At 46.5% G+C, this 21429-nt stretch overlaps 1 long non-coding RNA gene across 1 annotated transcript; it reads right to left on the reverse strand.

The window, feature by feature from the left end:
• Positions 1–15826: 15826 nt before the first annotated feature.
• LOC142404546 (uncharacterized) lies at positions 15827–19897 on the reverse strand. The gene is made up of 3 exons (XR_012773892.1): positions 19791–19897; positions 18089–18171; positions 15827–15885 (listed from the first exon to the last, which is right to left on the reverse strand). It is a non-coding gene; the product is annotated as an uncharacterized LOC142404546 (long non-coding RNA).
• Between the last annotated feature and the right edge of the window lie 1532 nt (positions 19898–21429).

A 21429-nucleotide genomic window follows, 5' to 3' on the forward strand; every position in this document is an offset into this window, starting at 1 on the left:
GGAGAAGCTGGCTCACACTCCATGCCAAAGGAGGTGGCAAATGAAGAAAGAAAAAAGCTGTAACTCTGTGAACTCGTAAATCAGCAAAGTCCTGAAAGAGACAAAAAAAAAAAAAAAAGAAAACAACCCAACATGGCCCTTTTTGGTTTGCAGATAAGCACAAAGTTTGGCAGGAAAGAGATTAGGGCTTTTTCCAGTCCACCTTGCAGTCGATAATCCCCACAGCAACAGAGCTCTGGGTTACAAACAGCCGCACGTGTTCCCCCTGCAGAAAATGGGAAAGACCAGTGGGGCAGGGGGATGGGGCAGGGGGCAGTTCGTGGTTAACTCTCTTTACTTGTTATTTCTTCAGGAAAGAAAGTCTTTGCTACTGCAGAGATAATCGTGGACATCACTAAGGGAAAGCCCTGACAGATCCCCTCCACATGCCTTCTTCTGCAAGCAGGGCTGTCCCCTAGAGAAGCATTTTTGCTGTCTTTGCTAATTCAAAGCTTTTGGGGCCCCTGTGATGCTTCTTGGGAAACTCCAGCCTCACTAACAGCTCTTGCCAGCAGTCAAGAGTCGTTATGATTAATGACAGAAGAAAACTGCCAAGTGTAGAGATGAAGAATTAAGCTGTCACTAACATTTAGAAATAAACGTTAGACCATGGGAGGGATGGGGGAGGAAGGTGACGGTTGTACAATACCTGCATCTGCAGCCTCTGATGCTCTCCACAGTTCCTCCTGGGGTGGCCTAAATACATCCTGAAAAGAAATGAAAGAGAAATAATAATAAAAAAATAATAATTTTAATATCAAAATAAATGTAGAAAGAAATTAAATAATTAACTTCCTAAAAAAGACATGCCCAGTGTCACTGGAGATGCCCAGGGTCCTGCCAGGCACCCAACTGCTACCCCAAAGGATGCAGGTCTCCCATGGGTCTTGTGTCACATCTGCTAGCCCTGTGTGGACATTGCAGGTACCCTGGGACATCTCCAGTGGCATCAGACAGCTGTGTTCAGGTATCTTGGTCAAGTCCCTGCAGCTCTTCCTGGGGCACAGAAACTGGAGAACCAAATGAGGGAGAACAAATGAAAAGGACCAGGGATGATGGATAAACACAGCAATAAATTCAAGCTGAGGGAAGTGGAAGGAGATAGAGAGCAAAGTGTCCTCCCACTCCCTGAAGCATCTTCCCACTGTCCACCAGGGCTGAGCCTGGGGATGTGAGAGCCCTGGAGGTAGCAAGAGTCCCCTAAAATCAAGCATCTTTCTCCCGGATGCATGCTCAGGGCTGGGGGATGGCAATGAAAAGACCTCATGACTCCAGGGAGCATCTCATAGAAACAGTGTAAATAAAAGGTAAGAAGTGTAGCTGGAACTGCAGCAGGAGTTTCTGGAGAAGATGCTTCTCCCACCTCTGCAACTCTTCGTGCTTCCCACTCTCACTGCAAACACGGGAAGATGGACCCTCCCAAAGCCCCTCCTGTCCATCCCCAAATGCCTTGGCCGTAGTGAAATTCCCACACCTACAGCCCAGTGGCCTGAGGAAGCCAGACCTTCATCCCATCATTCCTCACATCCCTGACTCTCACAGGGGAAAGGTGAAGCAGAGACAGGGAAGGGAACTGGGGACGGGACCTCCCCTTCCACAGCGGGGGTATTTTCCTATCTGAAGCTGATTAGATTTGGGCAGAGTGCTTCTTTCCAGAGCAGTCCTTGCAGCCACGGTGGGGAGGGGGTTGCCGGAGGCTGCAGTGATACCTGATGCAGTGAGAAGGAAGCGGTGGCCTCGGTGACAGCGACAGGCTGTGGGATGTCTGGTCACACGCTGTCCCCGGAGCAATCCCAGCCCTCTGCAATGCACAGATGGCTCCTTTCCGTCATCTGACCTCATTGTTTAATCTGACCTGATCCGGTGCTGTAATCTAATGGTCATTTTAATCACCACTACGAAGCTGGGATTGTTTCCCTGGGTCCCACCCCGAATTCCTTCCCCGTGAGGGCACAGGGACCGCCTGGATGCCGTCCGTCTGAGGGGACGTCCTCAGCTAACTCCTGCGTGGAGCCTGCGTGGGGGCTGCTCCCAGCTCAGGTAGAGGACATGCTGCTATTTGCAGCCATCACTGTTCTTTGCAATAAAAGGAAATTTCCATTTCATGAAATCAGCCGAAGTTTCTCCTATAGTTGCTACAGGTGCTCCTATAGACATAACATGTCCCAGCCACCTGACCCAAGGGTTTCTAAGACCCTTGGCAATTTTTGAACAATGCTTCTGTAGCATTTGGGGGGGCCTTTTAAAAAGGTCTGGTGGTTAGGGAAATAGCCTTGGTCTCAAGACACTTGGGTTCGCATCGTGACTCTGCCAAAGAGACCCTGTCTATGACCTCAGTCAAGTCATTTAATCTTGGTGGCAGCACCTAAACTGTAGGAAGCTTTTCCCAATTTCCTGCTCTGCGTTTTGTTCTGGTCCTGCTCTGGCTCTCTGTTCAGACAAAGGCAGCCACAAGTGATCCCCAGCCCATCGTGGGAAGGTAGCAGACAGCACAGCCCCCAGGGAAGCTGCAGTGGTCTCCAGTTGCCTGTCTGCAGATTACAACCTCCTTGCCTCAGTTCTCCCTCTGCGAAGGTCTCAGCCCAGCCTCTCTGGATCTAAATCCATGGTTAATGCAGCAAAGAAGAGATGGGCAAGCACAAAATGCAGCTGAACAGGGCTGCAGGCAGTGATGAGTCCCAAAGAACTGCACCCAAATCAGGTCTCAGCCCACACTCTAGCATTCGTGATGGCCCTGCCTGTACCCAGGCAAGTACAGCCATACGCACACACATCCCTCCATATAGCCAGAAAGGATTTATTCCATCCCCCTCCTCTTGCCCACAACCTCAGAGGGTGGGAAGGGACCTGAAAAGGTCATGTAGTCCAATACGTCCCCACAAGGCAGGATCAGCTCTCCTATGGCCCCACTGACAGATGTTTGTGTAACCTGCCCTTAAAGACCTCCTGTAAAGGAAGGTTCACATCCTCCCCCCAGCTATCTACTTCTCGTCTCTCTGGGGTAACTCAGAGGATTTTCCCACGCTGTCCAAATTACATTGCATTACCCCAAGCTACAGAGAACTGCTCTGCTCTCAGGAAGGGCAGTTGCTGCAGCTCTTTTCCCAGACTGAGCAAGTAGAAACAATTTGTTAATAGCATTGCAGTGAGGAAAAAAAAACCTATTCTAGGCTGTCTTTGCCTCACATCAACACACAGCCCCTAATTCACAACCCTGTCAGCATCTAGGAGAGGATATGGCTCCGCCAGGATGTGTCTGGCAGCAGAAGCGGACCCAGTTCTTGCTCTCTCAAGGCGCAGAGCCCTGTTCCCTGCAATCTGATGGTGAGAAGGGAAAATAAGATGTTATTTCTTTTCTGTCCCTACCCCAGGCTAATCTGGGATGCCCGTTATTCAGTTGCCTTGTTCCACACATTTTTCCCTACTATGGTCTCCCCAAATCTTCTGTTTTGATAAACTTTGCCTCCATCTCGCTGCATGCCTTGTTGAAAGGGTACTAATAGCTCTGCTTTTTGCTCCTACAAGGAATAGCCCTCAAGTGAAGGTGGACATTGCACAGAGAAGGTCCAGCTTCCCAAACACCTTGGAGTTCTCCATCCTCTCTCTTTTCACCATGGATAATTTACTCTGGTTTTCCTCTAAGATTAAAGAGATTGGTAATTGGCAAGCAAATCTATATGCCCAAACTGATGGCTGGTGGAAAACCCTCTGGCCAGGGTTTGAGATGACACTGTTATCTTGGTGTTGATCACCATCTGCAGTGTTTCCCTCCTTAGGGACAGCATGTCCTCTACCCCCAGTTTAAGTTTTGCTACTGCCTATTTTAAGGAGACTGCTGAGACCATGCCCAGGACATTTATTTGCCTTCTGACAGTGAAGCTGTCATATTTTGCTGTTTTTCTCTGCAATCAAGTGTGCTACAACTGCAATGTAATTCTGGGAATCCCGCTACACACCATTATTGCAGCAGCTGGGACTTTACCTCAAAAATGCATACTCATCATCAAATTGAAAGACTTGGCAATATCAATTCTTCTAGTTCCTACGGTATTACGTTGACTTTCTTGCTGAAACAATTTTCACTGCAATCTTCTACCAGTGAAACTGCTCCCAGATGCCTAAGCTTAGACTACAGATTTGACTGTGAAGCCAGGTTTCACAAATGCTCCCAGGTGATTTTCCTTAGAGCTCGGAAATCCTGGGGGTGGTTTCTGTGTCAAGCTCACTTTATTTGATTTGGTAGGCTGAAAAGCAAAAACTAGATCTCTCTGTGGCCCTATTTTAACCATGTTATTTAAATGTGCTGTCACATTTGCCTCAGTACTGCTTGAGAAATATACATCTGCCCCCTTGGAAAGATGTGGCTTCCAGGGACTGCAGACAGGGGTATGATTTCTTGGTGCAATGCACCAAAGGACTCAAATGCAATATGCTCTTTTAGTTCTGAGGCACCTCTTAATTAAGAACTGATTAAATTTTGGGGATTGTTTTGTAACATAATCACTGTTTTGCAGGGACTGGTGGTCTGCCAGGGCTGGCTGTACCGGTTACACCCTGGGCATTCAGAGACCTGGGGCATCTGGGACCAGGTTCTTTCAAATGTAGGTGTATTTCATTTGCAGAAAGAGTTTCGTACCCCTTCTTCATCCCTCGGCCCTGTGACACAGTTTGCATTTCAGGTGTGGTAGGCAAGCTGCAAGCTGTGCTTGCAGAGGGGTTAAATCATAGAATCATAGAGTCATAGAATCACAGAATAGTTTGGGTTGGAAGGGACCTTTAAAGGTCATCTAGTCCAACCCCCTGCAATGAGCAGGGACATCTTCAACTAGATCAGGTTGTTCAGAGCCCCAGCCAACCTGGCCTTGAATGTTTCCAAGGATGGGGCATCTACCACCTCTCTGGGCAACCTGTGCCAGTGCCTCACCACCCTCATTGTAAAAAATTTCTCCCGTATATCTAGTCTGAATCTACCCTCTTTTAGTTTAAAACCATTACCCCTTGTCCTATCACTACGGGCCCTGCTAAAAAGTTTGTCTCCATCTTTCTTACAAGCCCCCTTTAAGTAGTAAAAGGCCGCAATAAGGTCTGCCCGGAGCCTTCTCTTCTCCAGGCTGAACAATCCCAACTCTCTCAGCCTGTCCTCATAGGAGAGGTGTTCCAGCCCTCTGACCACTTCCATGGCCCTCCTCTGGACCTGCTCCAACAGGTCCATGTCTTTCCTGTGCTGAGGGCTCCAGAGCTGGACGCAGCACTGCAGGTGGGGTCTCACCAGAGCAGAGTAGAGGGGCAGAATCACCTCCCTCGACCTGCTGGCCATGCTTGTTTTGGTGAAGCCCAGGATACGGGGTTACGTGAGTGTAATGAGCAAACCAAGCCCTGCTCTCAGAAACCACACAAAAACCAGAGGAACAACTCCCTCCTTTCACTGGCTTCTCCCATCTGATTTCAGGGCAGCCTCCCACTGCCACACCATCCAGGCATGTTCCCTATACGTGGGCTTGTCCATGTTAAATGGACAACAGCCACAGGGCTTCTGCTCCTCCCTCTGAATAATTCATAACCTCCACCATGGCCTCAAATCATCTCCTAACCCGCAGCAAATGTTTCTCTCTGCTCAGCCTCAGCCATCTCGTTGAACTGTATCTGCTCTCACATCGTGGTGTTTACGTTCTTCAAAGAGCTGAAAGTCGTTATCCTATCTTCGCCTTAGTCATAATTTGGCCAGGACTTACACATTTCTTTCTCCTTTTCTTTTCTAATCTGCCCTCTCAAGTCTCTCCCTTCAGGAGACTGGTCTCACAGGCTGCTTGGGTTTCTCTGTTTATCTTGGACCAGGAACAACTTTTTGAAACCCTAATAACGTAGATTTTGCAAAGCTAGCTGTGAAGCAAGACACTTTCACACTCAACAAGCTCATGGGTGGCAAAGTGCCACGGGACAGCTGTTGAACTGAAAAGGGATTAGCAGAGCTAAGTGGATGCCCTTGAGCCATAAACCCCCGGTCCCCTGGGTATCTCTTCTCCAGAGGAGTGACTGATGTGGGCTAGGCTGTCCCACCCTGAACCAAAGTAGCCGGCAGGATCATAGCATGGATCTTGGCAAGAAGCTCCTGTGAAAGCTGCTTGAAGAGCACGTCACGGGGCTGTGTAACAGGGGAGGGCAGTGTCTGGTCTCTAGACCCCAGGCTGCAGGACCGGCTTGTGCCTGAGAAATGTGTCTTTTCCTGGGGCTATGTGAGACTGGGATTTAGTTAGATGGCATACCAGCTGATGGCATGCTGTAGTCTCGCCCCTTCTCAGTTATCCTCATCATAACATGCAACCAGGCTGGAAATCATGGCTTACCCCAGCCTCCTGGGTCTGGCTGGTGGGCTGTTGGAGGGAAAGGCGTGTAATAACAGCAGGAGAGAAGGAGGGAGTCAGTTCTGCAAGTCCATCACTCCATGCGTGAGAGATGGCAGGTCTGATCAATGACTGATGGGAATAACATGGGAAAAAGGCTCTTCGCATTTTGGGATAAGGCTAGATCAGACCCCAAGGGAGTTAATGAAATTAAACTGCTGCCAGAAAGCACTGAACCACTACAGCCCTTGGGGCTTGGAGTATAGTTTCAGGCTGCCTGTGAGGTTATTGGTACTTTCTGTCCACGCAAACTGAAACCTCTTGCTATTCACTGCAACCTCCATCAAGTTTGGAACGGATCAGAAGCTGACATGAGAGTGAATGGTACCTGGAGGTCCCCTCTCTTACCCTGCAGAGCAATGGCTTTTGGTGGCATTAGCACTGGGAAGAGGTTGTGCAGTCTTGGCACAGTTGTGCCATTCAGTCAGGCCACCAAGGGCAAGTATATGCTTTCTGTGTAGGCTTACTCCCACTGAAAAGATAATTAAAAACAGCGTTCCTGTAGACACTGTCTCCTAACCCTTGTAAAAATAAAGGCAGGCAGGAAGGCACCGCGATCCCAAGGGAACAGCCAAGACAGGGTCATGGGATACCAGGAATCCTGCTCTTGTCTCATCGCAGGCTTGTGTTGAGACTTTGGCCAACTCCACCACTCTTCTCCATTTTTCCCGCTGCCTTTTGTGTCATTACATTGGAAGTTCACAGGAGGGTTTCTCTGTGGGCGTGCGTGGGTGCCCGCATGTGTGTGCAACACACTGAGGTCTTTCAGTACAATGGCAATATAAATTATATTGTGTCAAATTCTTGGAGTGGTGGTATTGGAAGAGTTTCCTCCCTCAGAGACTTTGCAAAATAGCTACCTGTGAAATTAAATTAAACGTTGCTTCTCTTGGGGTTTAAACAATACACTCCCTCCAGCTTGGGCTAAGGATTTCTTTATACAATATTACTTTATAGATTAATACAGCACAGGAAATTAATTACCTTTTTTCCAGTAAGACTTTTTTTTTTTTCCTTTCAGATTTTAGATTTTCAATTTACAAAGAAAACTTAGGGGGGACCGCAGGATATGCCACGTATGTGAGGAATGCAACCTTAAGATCTGGTTCCTGGTACCTGGTCTGCTCCGCTCCTCGAATCTGCTCTGCCTCCCCCAGCTGATAAGAGCGCTGCTGGGTCTGCCTGCCATGCTCATTCAATTACTCTTGACACTGTCTTTTGTCTGTGGTGGGCCCTGGACAGGCACAAATCAAAGCTGTCACATCCTGCAGAGCCCTGGTTTGGCCTGGAGTGCAGAGATCTCTGAACTCTGCCTTGTTGCAACCATTTGTTACAGGCAGGAGAGGTGTGGAGTAGAAACTCGGATGCCTCTTTTGCCTCGTCCCTCAGCCTCGGACACTAATCTTGAAGGATGAAGTTTTGCAGCATTGAGTTGGCCAGAGCTCATCTGGTGGTCCAGGGAGCGCAGCTGGGAGGGGAAGAGCAAAGCACGATTAACATCTGATTGTAGCAGGGATTTGAAGGACAGAAAAATCTTCAGGAATATCCTGCTCGTCTTCCAGATCATCAAATCTCAGGAAGAGACCCCAAAGGAGTGTGGGCATGCACACACACACACATGCACAAATGCCCAAAATAAATTCCTTCAGGGAAAAATAAAAATCCCTCTGTCTCGCTTTGCCAGGACGTTTTTTTGTTTCTTCCTCTTGCTGCTATGAGACAAGGCTTGAAATCCCTTTGGGAGCCATTTTCTCAGCAAGCTTGGTGCCTACCTCCACTGCTCCCATAACACTTTTCTCCATGAACCCTACAACCAGGGGAGATGCAAGAGCTGGCAGAAGGCAGCCCTGCTGGAAAGCTGGCCAGGGCTGGATTTGGCCGGCAACTGGCAGGCAGGTACCACCACGTCCCGGAGGTCGCTAAGCCATTGCCAATATTTTCTGTGCAGAGCTGGCTCAGGGAGGACCTTTCTGAAGTGCAGAGGGCAGCAGTTTTATCTGTTGCAGCTGGCTATCTTTAGACGATTTTAATAAATCAATGGGATTAAAAACATTCCTCCCTCCAGCCTCCTCAGAGGTGTTTAACCCTGTCAGGCCGTGTGATGAGGAGGAGAGCTTTTGAAAACCAATTGCATTAAAAAGGGAGAACTGGGGGAGTTTGCAGTCATCTCCTCTTGAGCAAGACCTGTGTTAAAGGGATCATCCCAGCTTCCAAACCATCCTTTGTGGGTAACCATACTTGTATCAGCCTTAAAGAAAATAAAGGTTCCAGGTGCCATGCACACAAGGAAATCAGTGTATCTGTCCTGCCCTAGCTTTTCCGGATATTATCCCCATTGCATCGTATCAGAGATTTTCCTGTCATTTATTAAGTGGTGCGAATTGTTCCTGCACCTTCTCCTCTAGACGACATGGCACATGCATTTGTTGCTTGATTTTGGCAGTTTGGGAAGTTTAGCTGGGGATCTGGAGAAGATCAGCACCATGAACCTCTAGTGAGCAAAGAGGAGGTAATAACTAGCTCAGAGGTGGCCTTTGTCCCCCTGTCCAAGCAAGTCCCTGGAAGGTGGTCATCCAGCTCCTGTCCTTCTGCACACCTGACGTGTCAGGTATAACAGCCCCACAGGCCCCATAGTGCCCTGCACAGCAGGTCTGGTTCCTGCAAAATGGCCTACCAGGAAAAATCCCCATTAATTGTCATTGCAGGGACAGCCTGCAAGTGTCGCAAGTCCAAGCCTTTGCACATAGTAGACCATGACAGAGGTCCTGAGCTTGGCACTCAACATTGCTCCCCAGGGAACGCTGTCATCTGAGTGACTTTCTGCCATCAGGGTATTTTCAGTCCGGATCCACCCCAAGGACCTCCACAAACCATGACCCTGAGCTTGCCAGCCCACCTGTAGGCATTATCTAATCATCCTTCGAGATTGTTCCCTAAGGAAACGTGCTTCACTTCCCAGCAAAGCCTTTTCCACTGACAGAGTCGGAGCACTGGCAGACTGAAAGGTGCAGAGCTGGCTGCAAAGACCTATCACCTTCCTGCCTAGGTCTTTATGGAGAAAAGCTGCTCAACGTGGCACTTTGTTTGCTTGCGTGGAAATCCAGACCTTCACAGTCTGTTTTCAGCTTCAAAGTTCCGCTCCCACTGACCGCTTTTCAAAAGTGGTCAAGTGCTTCTTCACTCGACGACAATAACAGGCTCCATGTTTCTAAACTAACCTGTTTTTTCATGACAGGAACAGTTTTCAGAAGCACAGTCACTAAAAGCACAGCTCAAATGTGCTAACAAGGCTGTTTCCAAAGGCCGCGTGCACATGGGAAAGAAAGAGCAGAGGAACATGAACTGGGGCCATGGCTGCATCACACGACTGGGAATACATCTCCTGGACTAGCTATTGCTGGTGGGGAACCACGAGTCCGGGGTAAATATGCACCCCAGCAGCAAATGCCCTAAAGGACAGTGAAGCCCCAGATGAACAAGAGCACCAGGAATGCAAGTATGTCCAAAAGAAAGGTGGAGTGTGGGCCATGCCAAAGAAGCTAAGGAAAGAGAGGTTTTCCTCCTCTTTTCCCATGCATCCTCCATCTCTGCTCTCAACACAGTTAGAAGACAATGGGGAAAAGTATTGGATGGTTCTGAAAGCATTGAATGTTGAGAATTCACCAGTGTTTTCTGCCCAAAATAGTCAGAATTTAAAATAAGTAAAACTTTGATTTCACTGGGTTTTGGAATGCAATGTTGCATTCATTTCAATGTATTTTTCCTAGAAATTCTCATTTCTTTACAAACAAAATCCAAGAACCTCGTACAACAGTCCCAGTGGCTGAGGATGAACAACAAGCACTAACAAAGTGCATCAGAATTTGCTGGAAACATCACCCAGGGGATTGCTACCTCAGTTCCCCCTTTCTCAGCTTTCATGATACACCATCTAAAGTTTCTGACCTGCGACTATCCAGTGGCACGGAGCACATTCTGCTCCTGCTTGCTCCCATGGGCAACACAAAGTGAATTTTTCCTTGAGCTCAGGATACATTTTGAGTTTAAAATATGGTCCAGACATTGCCTCTGCAGTAGCCCTGTGTTCGTATTTTTCAGCTGACTGTAAAAGGGGATACAGCCTTGAAGGTGTAGCTTTCCTTGTTGCTGCTGTCGCTGTTCTCTTACAAATGGGGTCCTAAGGAGTCCAGCGAGCTCTGAAGAGCTGCAGTGTCACAGTCACTAATGCAGAAGACACCAGGAAGAGTTTACATGATTTTAAAATGGAGGAAGAGTCTCATCTCATAGCTTTATTTGTCTGCTTTTATTGTCCATGGCTCCAGGTTCATGCTCAGATATCGACCTCATGCCTATGGGTATGGTTAGATCCAGCTCTTGCTTTGGGTGCTTACTTCCAAGGATGGTAAGTGCCCAAGCCAATGTCACAGCCATCTCTGTGAATGCTGATAAACTGGCAAATAATGCATCTCTCTGTGTAATAAACTGCTACAAGATCCAACAAATGCTAACTGGCTGTATGATGCAAAACCTGACCATTGAGCAGGATCGAAGCATCACTTGTTTTCCCTGTAGACCTCTAGTTCAGATGACTCCTCAACGTGGAGAGCCCAATGTGACTTCTGACATCTTTTGTAGTGGAAGCTCACATCCTAATTAAGTGAAGGAATGAGAAAAAACAGCTGCCTTCCTGAAAAGAGACCCTCCTTACAGATCTTGTGTTAACAGGAGGAGCAGGAAGATGCCAACAGCTGCATGAAATCACTATAATTAAAAAAAAAAAAAAAAAAAGAAAAAGAAAACTTTCCAGTAAGCAGATAGCTGTGGGCGTCTTGCAGCAGGGAAAGGTTAATTCCAGCCTCATCTTCCAGCTGGCTCCATGAGGACAGAGGTTAAAGATGAAGCTGTAACATACACATGTCAACATAGCTCAGATCTCTGCCTAATGGTCATCCTCCTGAAGTCTGCCCTGATTAAACTTCTTGCCCCCTGTTTGGTAAAGAGAATCCACTTTCCAGCATGCTTTAACAGAGTTAAAAAAATAAGTGTTATTAAATATGAATGCTTAAGAGGTTGTGTCTCCACTTGAGACGTCTGGTCTCATACCTTAGAAGACAAGTATTGAAAAGAGAGATCCCTTGGGGGCGACTAGCTAGACAAACCACTGAAAATAACCGGAAGCTGGAGAATATCTGGAGGGGGATATTACATGTGCTTGCTCTGCTTGGACCTCTCCCTTGGGGTCTGCTTGCAGCCACTCTTCTGTTGGCTTTCCACTTACAGACAGGGTCAGGCTGCCCTACCAAAGCCAAACAGACCTCCCTAAGAAGGGGAAAAGCTAGAGGAAGAGGTGGAAAAATCTGAAAAAAATGAATGTTTAAAGCCCAAATGCTCCTGAAGGTGCCCAAGGAGCTGGTAGGCTGCCAAATGTTGCTCTGGGTGGAGTCCTGGCAGGACAAGGGAACAGAAAATGTCCCTGTTGCCTCTGGGATCTCCCACCCTGGTTTTCTCACTTACTAAGGCTGAGGTTGACAAGGAGATCGTGTTATTTGCTGAGGCCTTGGAAGAGGAAGGTTTAAATAAAAAGGTGAAGCAAAAGAACATCCAGGACCTCAACAAGAAGCTCTGGAAGAGTGGTTGCAGCCTGCCTCATTTGATGCACTGCAGAAAGGACACGGGTCAGAGGATGCTGCAAACTATCTTGTGAAGATGCCCATATGCCCTGCAGGAGCTTTGTTCCCAATATGAGCACAATCTAGGGTGCTTTCTGGCTGGCTGTGGGCTAATATGCCTAGGTGATTAAATATAGCTTTGAGTCCACTTACACAGCTCAGTGGTAGCTAAAACATCCCTGACGGTGAGTTAGGCAGGGCACCCTCTAAAGTGTTTTAGAAAGATGCAGCACTCTCCCCTATTTTGCTGGTAATTCCTTCTCTCAGCCCCTATCCCGAACTTCTCTGCTCCTCACAAACCTTGTGTCTCATCAAGGCCCCAGGATCTACCCCCACCCATATTTTCCTCCACGCAACCCTTACTGGACTTGCCCTTCTGCCATGCTTCACCATGCCAAAAGGCTGCTGTGTTAGAACGGTGATATATCAAAGCAGCGTTGCTCAGTCTGAGGTACCAGAAGGCCACTGCTGCTCTGTTGGAGATCAGAAAGCTGTCCTTGAAATGACTGCAAGGAGAGCAAATAAACCAGTCCTTACACATGCATTCCCACAAGGTTAGCAGGTACGAGTTGGTGCTGGTTCACAGGCACCGGGGTGTCCGTAAGCAGACGCTGTGCTCATCCTCTGCAGACGTTTTATTCCAACAAAATTAAATGGTTCCTTCGTTACCAATCTCAAGAAATGCAATTTAAGTTTGGAGTTTGAAAATTGCATGAGAATGTATAGTATAAAAACATAGGCAGTCTGCAGAGAACAGTGTAAGATATGGAGCAGACTGAGAAAGACATTTACTAAACCCTTGCAAGACTGCAGAGCACCATAAATCTTATACCTACTTGAAATTTGATTCCCTTCATGGGGGGTCTGGGTGACCTTTATCTCTGAAGGTTTCCTGTGGGCTTTCAACTTCTTGTATTTTGAGCTTTGGACAGCACTAGTCAGGGAGTTGATTTTTTTTCTTCTTCTTAAAATGCTGTCAAAAGTAAACCAGCGTTTTAAGTGGTATTTTCCTTGGAATATGCGTGGATGTTTTTTCAAGTGACCAAATTTTTGTTTGTTTGTTTTGTTGGTGAAAGTGTTATGTTATAGTGGGTTTTCTGTATGTTTTTGTTTGTTTGCTTGTTTCACAAAAGCCCCAGAAGCGAAAAAAAAAAAAATTTTTCACCAAAAAGGCTGAATTCTCTAACTGAAAGGTTTAAGGAGACAATTTCTGGAAAAAAGAAAAAAAAAAAAAATTAAAAAAAATGGAAAGCTGTTGTTGTGGTGAAGTGTTTGTGTGCAAAGATGCAGACAGACCTTTTCATAGGGCCTGCAGCGATAGGACAAGGGGTAATGGTTTTAAACTAAAGGACCGTAGATTCAGACTAGACATAAGGAAGACATTTTTTATGATGAGGGTGGTGAAATATTGGCACAGGTTTCCCAGAGAGGTGGTAGATGCCCCATCCCTGGAAACATTCAAGGTCAGGTTGGCCGGGGCTCTGAGCAACCTGATCTAGTTGAAGATGTCCCTGCTCATTGCAGGGGGAGTTGGACTAGATGACCTTTAATGTCCCTTCCAACCCAAACCATTCTATGATTCTATGATTCTATGATTCTATGATTCTATGATTCTATGATTCTATAAAATACATACTGATGTGAGGGTATGTATACATACGAGCATGTGTGTGTATGAGTGAGCTACCAACCACACCCCCATAGCTACAACTAAACCAAACATTTCACAAGTCTGGTGGCCAGCAGACAGGGTGACGTGAGGCACTATCCAACTTTTTAAGTTCCCGTGCTGGGCCTGTGACCTGCCAGTTTAACAGGCTAGTGCAGACACAGCCTGCGAAGTAGGTTACCATACGTATCCTCATGAGTCTTAATGTCCCAACAGCCAGCGGAAATTTGGGTGGTGATTCCGTGTTTTAGAAACAGCAGCCTCAAAGTCTATCCCAGCCATGCTCCCAGAGCTCTTGGTCCTTACAGCATGTGGCAGGTGACCACAGATCCAGCACTGCCCTCTGACACACAGCTAGAACCATGTGCTAGGTGGAATACCTTAATTTGGAGACATTTTTTTCTTTTCTTGCCTCATCAAGAGAAGAAATACTATTGTTTATACAGCATGCAATTCAGAGTAGTGCAAATACTTTTACCAAGTGTGATTAAGTCCTCCTGGGTCTCGAGGAGGAAAGAATTGGTCTGAATGTGTGCACAGTGTCTAGCCAGGTGAAGCCGTGCTGTCTTCAGATGTGTAGCTTCACAAGGATGGTTCATATGCCCTTTTGGGGGGCAAGGACAACCCACTTGTCCAACAATAAAACTCAAGGACGTGTTCTTGGAGTATTCCTTTCTACACCACCTCAGCTTGTTTGGCCCATCAAACTGGACCGAGGACTTCCACATGGAGTTTCTGAGCCTCGGTTCTGTGGTTGGGTCCTCTCTTTCATCCCCAAAATGGAGGATAGCACAAAATCCAAAGAAGAGCAGCCCACCCTAACAGCTTCACAGGAACAAGTGATCTTGGATGAAGAAACTGTTGGGAAAGACTGTAGGGAGAGGCTGGTGATAAGGAGTGGGGAACACTCCTTTCTATTTCACTTTGTTGCACCTCTCTGAAGACCCGATATCACTGCAATTCCATTCACAGGGGTGGTTGGCCCAGAAGGGTACGGAAGAGACTAAGAGGGAGTAACTCTTCTCGGTCAGTTGTGATTTACGAAGTCTCCATACATAGAAACTTGAATTAGGATAAATGGTGAAAAGCTAGAGAAGTTATCCCTCTGGGAAATAACGATATGGGGGAAGGGCAGTGATAAGAGGAGAAAGAAGCCCTCTACACCCTCAACAGGAAGAGGAAGACCTCGAGTACTCATAGATGCTGAAAAGCAGTTGTTTCACCAAAAGTATTTCTAGGACCTCCCTCTTTACGCCCTGCTCCCTTCAGTCTCCCTTCAGTCTCCCTTCATTATTCCCATTTGTCTAGTTTGTTGTCTCATTTATTATCCAGCTCTTTTAGTGTCTAGACAGCCTGATGTGGTTGGCAGGTCTTGCTGTGCAGAGACTCACACCAATATCTTGGTGTCCCACCAATGTCTTCTAGAGGACGAGCCCAGCCTCCAACACCTGCATCTTCAGGGCTTGCTTCTCTGCCATGAGGCAGTGAAGAGCCATGTACCCAATCCTACCAGCTGCATTTCTCTTTTCCTATGTAACTCCCTTTTAGTTAGTCCAGCAAGATTTGTCCTCCCACCCCTCAAACTTCCCCTGGATGCAGCTGGTCCTTGGGTTAGAAGGGCCATGTCAGCAACACAACGTCCTCCCCAAGACTTGGAAAGAAGTGTGTGCTGTTAACAGAGGACAGGAGGGTTGTGGTTATCTGTTTCTTCCTTCTTTCCCCTGGAAAACTTGATCCTGCTCATCCTTAGCCACCCTGAGTGACCCGCTCCAGAGAAGAGTTGTAGCATCAAGAGATTGGAGCCACCAAGTTAGAGACACGTCCACTGTCACTCTGAGGTGCAGATTTAAGCAAGAAGGATGTGTGGAGCCTCATCCTCCCCTCTCGGCAAGTACAATTGGCCAACCAGTTTGAACTGAAGACTGACATAATGTAAGGGGGTGTGGGAGGGCAATATTTCTGCAACCCCACCCTTGCAACACAAGATAGGCATGAGTCAAGATACACTGCCCCCTTCCTCCATCACCCCTCCAGGTAAAACTTACCCTGTTATATCACAACCATTCTCAGTTTTCTCTTCAGCTCTGAGTCAGTTTCTGGTGCTTTTCTTCAAAATAGGAAATACAAGGAGTGGGTTTGCTTTTTTTTTTCTTTTTTAATTGAGCACTCATTTGCAGCAAAGCGAGAAATGAAACTTGCATCAGACGAGCACATTAATGCAGAACAATAGCAAAGATCAATAAACAATTCAATCCTTTCTGAGAAAACAAGTCTGAGGCAACCTCCGGGAATCAAATAAAGTGCACATACACATGAACAGCAAAAACCAAACGCGCTGCATATTAATTCAAGCCAACTGCTTTTCCAGAGTAGAACTCGAAAAACATAAACAAGCTACTACAAAAACAGAGGAAATTGGCTGGCATTTTCCAGTCTTCCTTTCACAGCTTTTGAAGATATTTGATAAGAGATCCTCTCAGTCTTTTGAAGTCAGGGACAGTCCATTTCCAATGCCAACTGAAAGGCAGAGTCATCATTTACAAAGGAAATAATGGATTCCATCCCAGCTACATAAAGACCAAGCTCCATCTTAAGGATCACATCTCCTCCTCTGATGGGACAAAGGAGATCAGAAGATGCCTGAGAGCTCCCAAGAAGAGTGTTTCTGATCAAGGGGACTGGTTAAAGAACAAATACCCAGAGGAAATGGAGTCAGGCTCTGAGAAAGTGGCCCCTTCTGAAGATAGACCTTTTATCATGATCATGACATATTCAATACTTAAAGCCTTTTTCAGCCTCAGGTCCCAGTGGCAAAAACCCATTTCAAGCAGAAGTCTGGCTCCATCACTTGGCTATTTCCATTGATTTTCCTTGGCAGCTGCATGGATATTCCAGGGACTGGGGCCACTGAAAGGGCTTAGCTCAGCAGTTCACAAGTTGTAGAAAACCTTAAGGTCATTCAGAGTGGTCTGCATACACAAACATATACATGCAAACTGAACCCATGCGTGGATACGCACAGATATTTAAACCTGTCTCAGTATCTTTCCTGGGGCAAGCATTCCTGCTCTCAATTCAGTGCTCTCAATTCCTGCTCACAATTCAGTGCTGACCCATGTTTCATTGCCAGGGTGCCACATCTTTCTCCTCCTGGAGAATGGTACCCCTGCAAGACAGTTTAACTGGCAAAGAAAATTACTTCTGGGTTGGATATACATCCTCCTAAATACCTCTCTGTGGCTCACAGCAGTATAAAAGAGCTCAGCAGAGATATGACTACTTGCCTTAATGAGCACATCATTCTGCTCAGGGTGTGTGTGCTCTTGCTAGACCAGACCTGGACTGAGCTGAGTGACCTCCACTCCTGCACTCTGTTCCTAAGAGAACATTTGAATCTGAACTGCTACCAGGCCAACAATAGCTGTTGCGGATGGAAAGCAAAGAGACCATCGGGGTTCACATGTTTAAGCCTGTTTCCACGGCTGTGTAGGCAAAGTCTATTCCTCCCAATGTAGACAAAGCTGTCAGCACCTACTCTTGAAAAGTATCTGTGCTAGGCTACCCAAAGGAAAGTTCACAGACATTTCCCAATCTCTTCCCAGAGACAGCATCAGGCTCTTAGTTCCCATTGGCTACAGTAAGAATATGCCTGAGAAAGTGCTGAATAAAACATGCCAGTGGACCTCCACTTTGTATTCTTAGTAGGTAATGTGTTGTCCTTTCATCTAAAGTCATTAGCTCCTGGTGGTGTGAGTGTTTCTCCTGCTGGCCATTGGTAAACATCAACATCACCTTTAAAAAAAGTGGTGACCTTGCATGCTAGTCTTTGCTGCCTTTGTACTGGATACACTAATTCAAGGTGTCTCTTTTTCAGGTAGATCAGCCCATTGGCAGTGCTTCTATTTTCTAAGCAATGTCTAGAGTTAATCGTGCCACAAGGAACAGAGAGACTCCATGAGGCCCCTCTCAACCTTTAGTCTGTGATCCTGTGAGCTGACTCCTACCAAAGGTCGAGCCAAAAGCAAACTGTCTTGTACCTCACAGATCTGTCTTTCCCAATACTGTCCCTAAAACTGTTTATAACCTAAAATGGAATTTTATCTGGCTAATAAGGTAATCATCCAGGCTCCCTGCACAGAGCAAAATGGGCAACTCCAGAATGCAATTCATCTCATACTACAACAGATAACCAAACCTGTGTGGATGAACTAATCCCTAAAAGTGTCTGTTCCTCTCCTTTAAATAGTAAGGCAGCAGAGATGACCAGATCAGATGGAGGAGTCTGAAGTTAGTGAAAGCAAACCCCTTACCATTGTCCTGCCAAGACTAAAAAACGTCATTTGCCTCCTAAGAAGAACTTGCAAGTTTCTTGTAGTGCAACCCTTGGAGATACCTCTCAGGGAGAACAAGGCAGTTGTTTCTTCAGTTCTAAATATTTTCCGTTTTAAAAAAAAGTTTATCCCAGTTGGTGTTATAAATGTGCTCGTTCAGCAGATTGGATGAGGAGGTCAAGCCACAAGCCCATTGGCATAAATCGCTCTCACTCTCAGCTGACATCTTGTCAGGAGCTGGTTAAAAGCACTCTTAAGACTAAGAAAGATCTATGTAGAGGACAAAGAGCCTTCATTAGGGTGAATCATCATCTGCTTTAATAGGGACACATCCTTCCCAGGGCTACTGGGAGGTCCTGTGTTCAGGAATGCTTTATTCTTGGAGGAAGTCATTTCCAAAAAAATAATACTAGGAAGGGTGGGGTCACTATTACAAGCTCTGATGTTATAAATGAGTAAAACCTTTTTCGTTAACCCATCATCTGCTCTGCAATAATTAACTACCCATATTTGTGGTCTTAACACATATGGATTGCCAAAGTGCATCAGCCTGTACTACTTCTGTGGCAGGGCTGGCTCAGACCAATCATACGAGCAGTTACTGGGGGCTCAGCTGATGGGTTATAGATTTCTAAGCCATGGTCCCTCAGTTGCTTTAGACCCTGTGTGTACCTGTCAGCCAAAGACATCTGGAGAATTCCTTTGAGCGAGAAAGCTCATCTGGGATGTGCAGTCGTATGTACTACCCACACCTGATCAATAGGATATACAGCACTGGGCATAAAGGCACTCTCAATTTTAACTGCAATCTGCACTGCCTGGGTTAATACCGTTGCTAATACGCACAGAGGAATGGTCTGGTTTAAGGCATCACAACAGACTGCTGAGAGCTTGGCTATTTGAGATACAACCAGTGCCAACACAGCTGCACGTACAAAACCATAACTGCTGATCTTGATCAATAATCTCTCAGCTCTGTGGGTATGTGGGCATACAAGAAATTGAGACAGTAAAGAGTACAAGGTATGCCTTCTGTCACGGCTGCATTGATAAAAGACTGCTGAGCTCTGATTTACAGAAACTAATGATCCTCTGTGTGACCCAGATACATGCGAGGTGAAAGAGAGGCTCTGGAAAAAGAAGATTTAGGTTTCAGGCTGAGCAAGTCTGAGGAAGGAAGCTCTGGGAGCCATTTAAACTGGGCTTTGCTTCTTTATTGTGCATTTCTTGTCTAATACTACTCATAAGGCTGGAATGTGTAGTAGCCCAAGAGAGAGTATGTTTTCATTGTATATGAAAGCATAATAAAAGCAAAGCTTGCTCCCAGAAAGCTTTAGAGACTTAGAAAAATATTGTTCATATTTGAGATGACGGAAGGATTAAAAAGAAAACAAGGATACACCCAGACGTAGACAGTAGATCATTGGTAGAGGTAGGAGATGAACCCAGGTTTCCTGGCAGCCTATTGCTTTGTTCTCTTGCCTATCCTGGCTGCGGAATCAAAAGCTGGAGGAAGGGAAGGACTGGCACATGGCAAAAATAGGCAGATGTGATTTTTAGGAAGGACACCTGTTTGCACAACTACCAGCTTTCCTTATCTCATTGACGCTTCTGTTCTATAAGCATAATTATTCACCTCCCCTTCTATTACCAATATCAAAAGCAGCAGAAAACCACTAACCCTCTTTTTCTGTGTTTCCCATCTCCATCCATTTTGTCTTGACATTTGCCGTGAGTACGGAGTGTGCGGTTCAGTCAGAAGAGCAATGGCCCGCTGTGATGTACAGCGTTTCATTCTGTTACAAGTACGCGTTTGCTCTGCCAGAGATACAGCCCTGAATTGGGCAAGGAGCAACAAAGAGCCCATAAAGGAGATAATTTATCCTTTTCCCAGACACATCCATGAAAGCAACTTATCTTTCCCTTCATCCACCCAGAGTCAGGATGTGGCTCTTATCTGCCTGTAAACCAGACAGAGTGGAGCATGTTGCCCTTTAAGGTCAACCTGCTAAAAAAAAAGGAGAAGAACCAGCATTTTTAAGTTTTGGGTTTTTCCTAGCAGCTTGAAGGTGTTGGACATGCCTGTCATCATGGCAATCGTTGGGGAACAGGTCTTCAGCCTGCCTTTTCTCATCCTCTTGGAGCACCTATCCCAAGTGTTTGAGCTCTGTTTGCAGGCAAACCCACTCGGCTGCTGTGCCAGTACAACACTCGCTGGGGTTCAGCTGTCTAAAGGCTGATGTCCACAACGAGTCTACAACTGAAGTAGCCACACCAGGGTCCTTCTGTCCCCTGCAGAGAAGAACTTGGGCATACTGGTGGAAGAAAAATTGGACATGAGCCGGCAATGTGTGCTCGCAGCCAGAAAGCCAATTGTATCCTGGGCTGCATCAAAAGAAGCGTGGCCAGCAGGTCAAAGAAGGTGATTCTCCCTCTCTACTCTGCTCTGGTGAGACCCCACCTGGAGTACTGCATCCAGCCCTGGGGTCCCCAGCACCAGAAAGACATGGACATGTTAAAGCAAGCCCAGAGGAGGGCCACAAAAATGATCAGAGGGCTGGAACACCTCTCCTGTGAAGAAAAGCTGAGAGCATTGGGGTTGTTCAGCCTGGAGAAGAGAAGGCTCCAGGAAGACCTTATTGCAGCCTTTCAATATAGAAAGGGGGCTTATAAGAAAAATGGAGAAAGACTTTTTACCAAGGCCTGTAGTGACAGGACAAGGGACAATGGTTTTAAACTGAAAAAGGGTAGATTTAGGTTGAATATAAGGAAGAATTTTTTTATGATTGAGATGGTGAGACACTGGAACAGGTCACCCAGAGAAGTTGTGAATGCCTCATCCCCAGAATTGTTCAAGGTCAGGTTGGATGGGGCTTTAAGCAACCTGACCTAGTGAAAGATGTCCTTGCCTGTGGCAGTGGGGTTGGACTAGATGATCTTTAAAGGTCCCTTCCAACCCAAATCATTCTATGATTCCATGGTTCTATGTACACACTAGGGAGCTGGCCAATACAGTCAGAGGAGGACAACGAGGTATGATGCCTCCTCTGCTAACACAAATGTCTGTGGTGGGTGAGGTGAATCACATGCCTACCACTCCTGACTACCTGTTGACTAGAACTGGAGCCTCAGTAGCCAGCTCAGAAGAGACCTCCAGCACAAATGATGCCCAGTTCAAGTGGGGTGAGTCCACTCGTAAAGCTAGGCCAGATGAATCCCACCCTAGTGACTCAGAGAGAAGGAATTGCATTAATATGGACATGTGTGATGAAGTATTTCCTTTCATTTGTCTTCCAGTCTGACTCCTGGTTATTTTACTT

This window comes from Mycteria americana, chromosome 1 (genome assembly GCF_035582795.1).
Source record: "Mycteria americana isolate JAX WOST 10 ecotype Jacksonville Zoo and Gardens chromosome 1, USCA_MyAme_1.0, whole genome shotgun sequence".
Lineage (NCBI taxonomy): Eukaryota > Metazoa > Chordata > Aves > Ciconiiformes > Ciconiidae > Mycteria > Mycteria americana.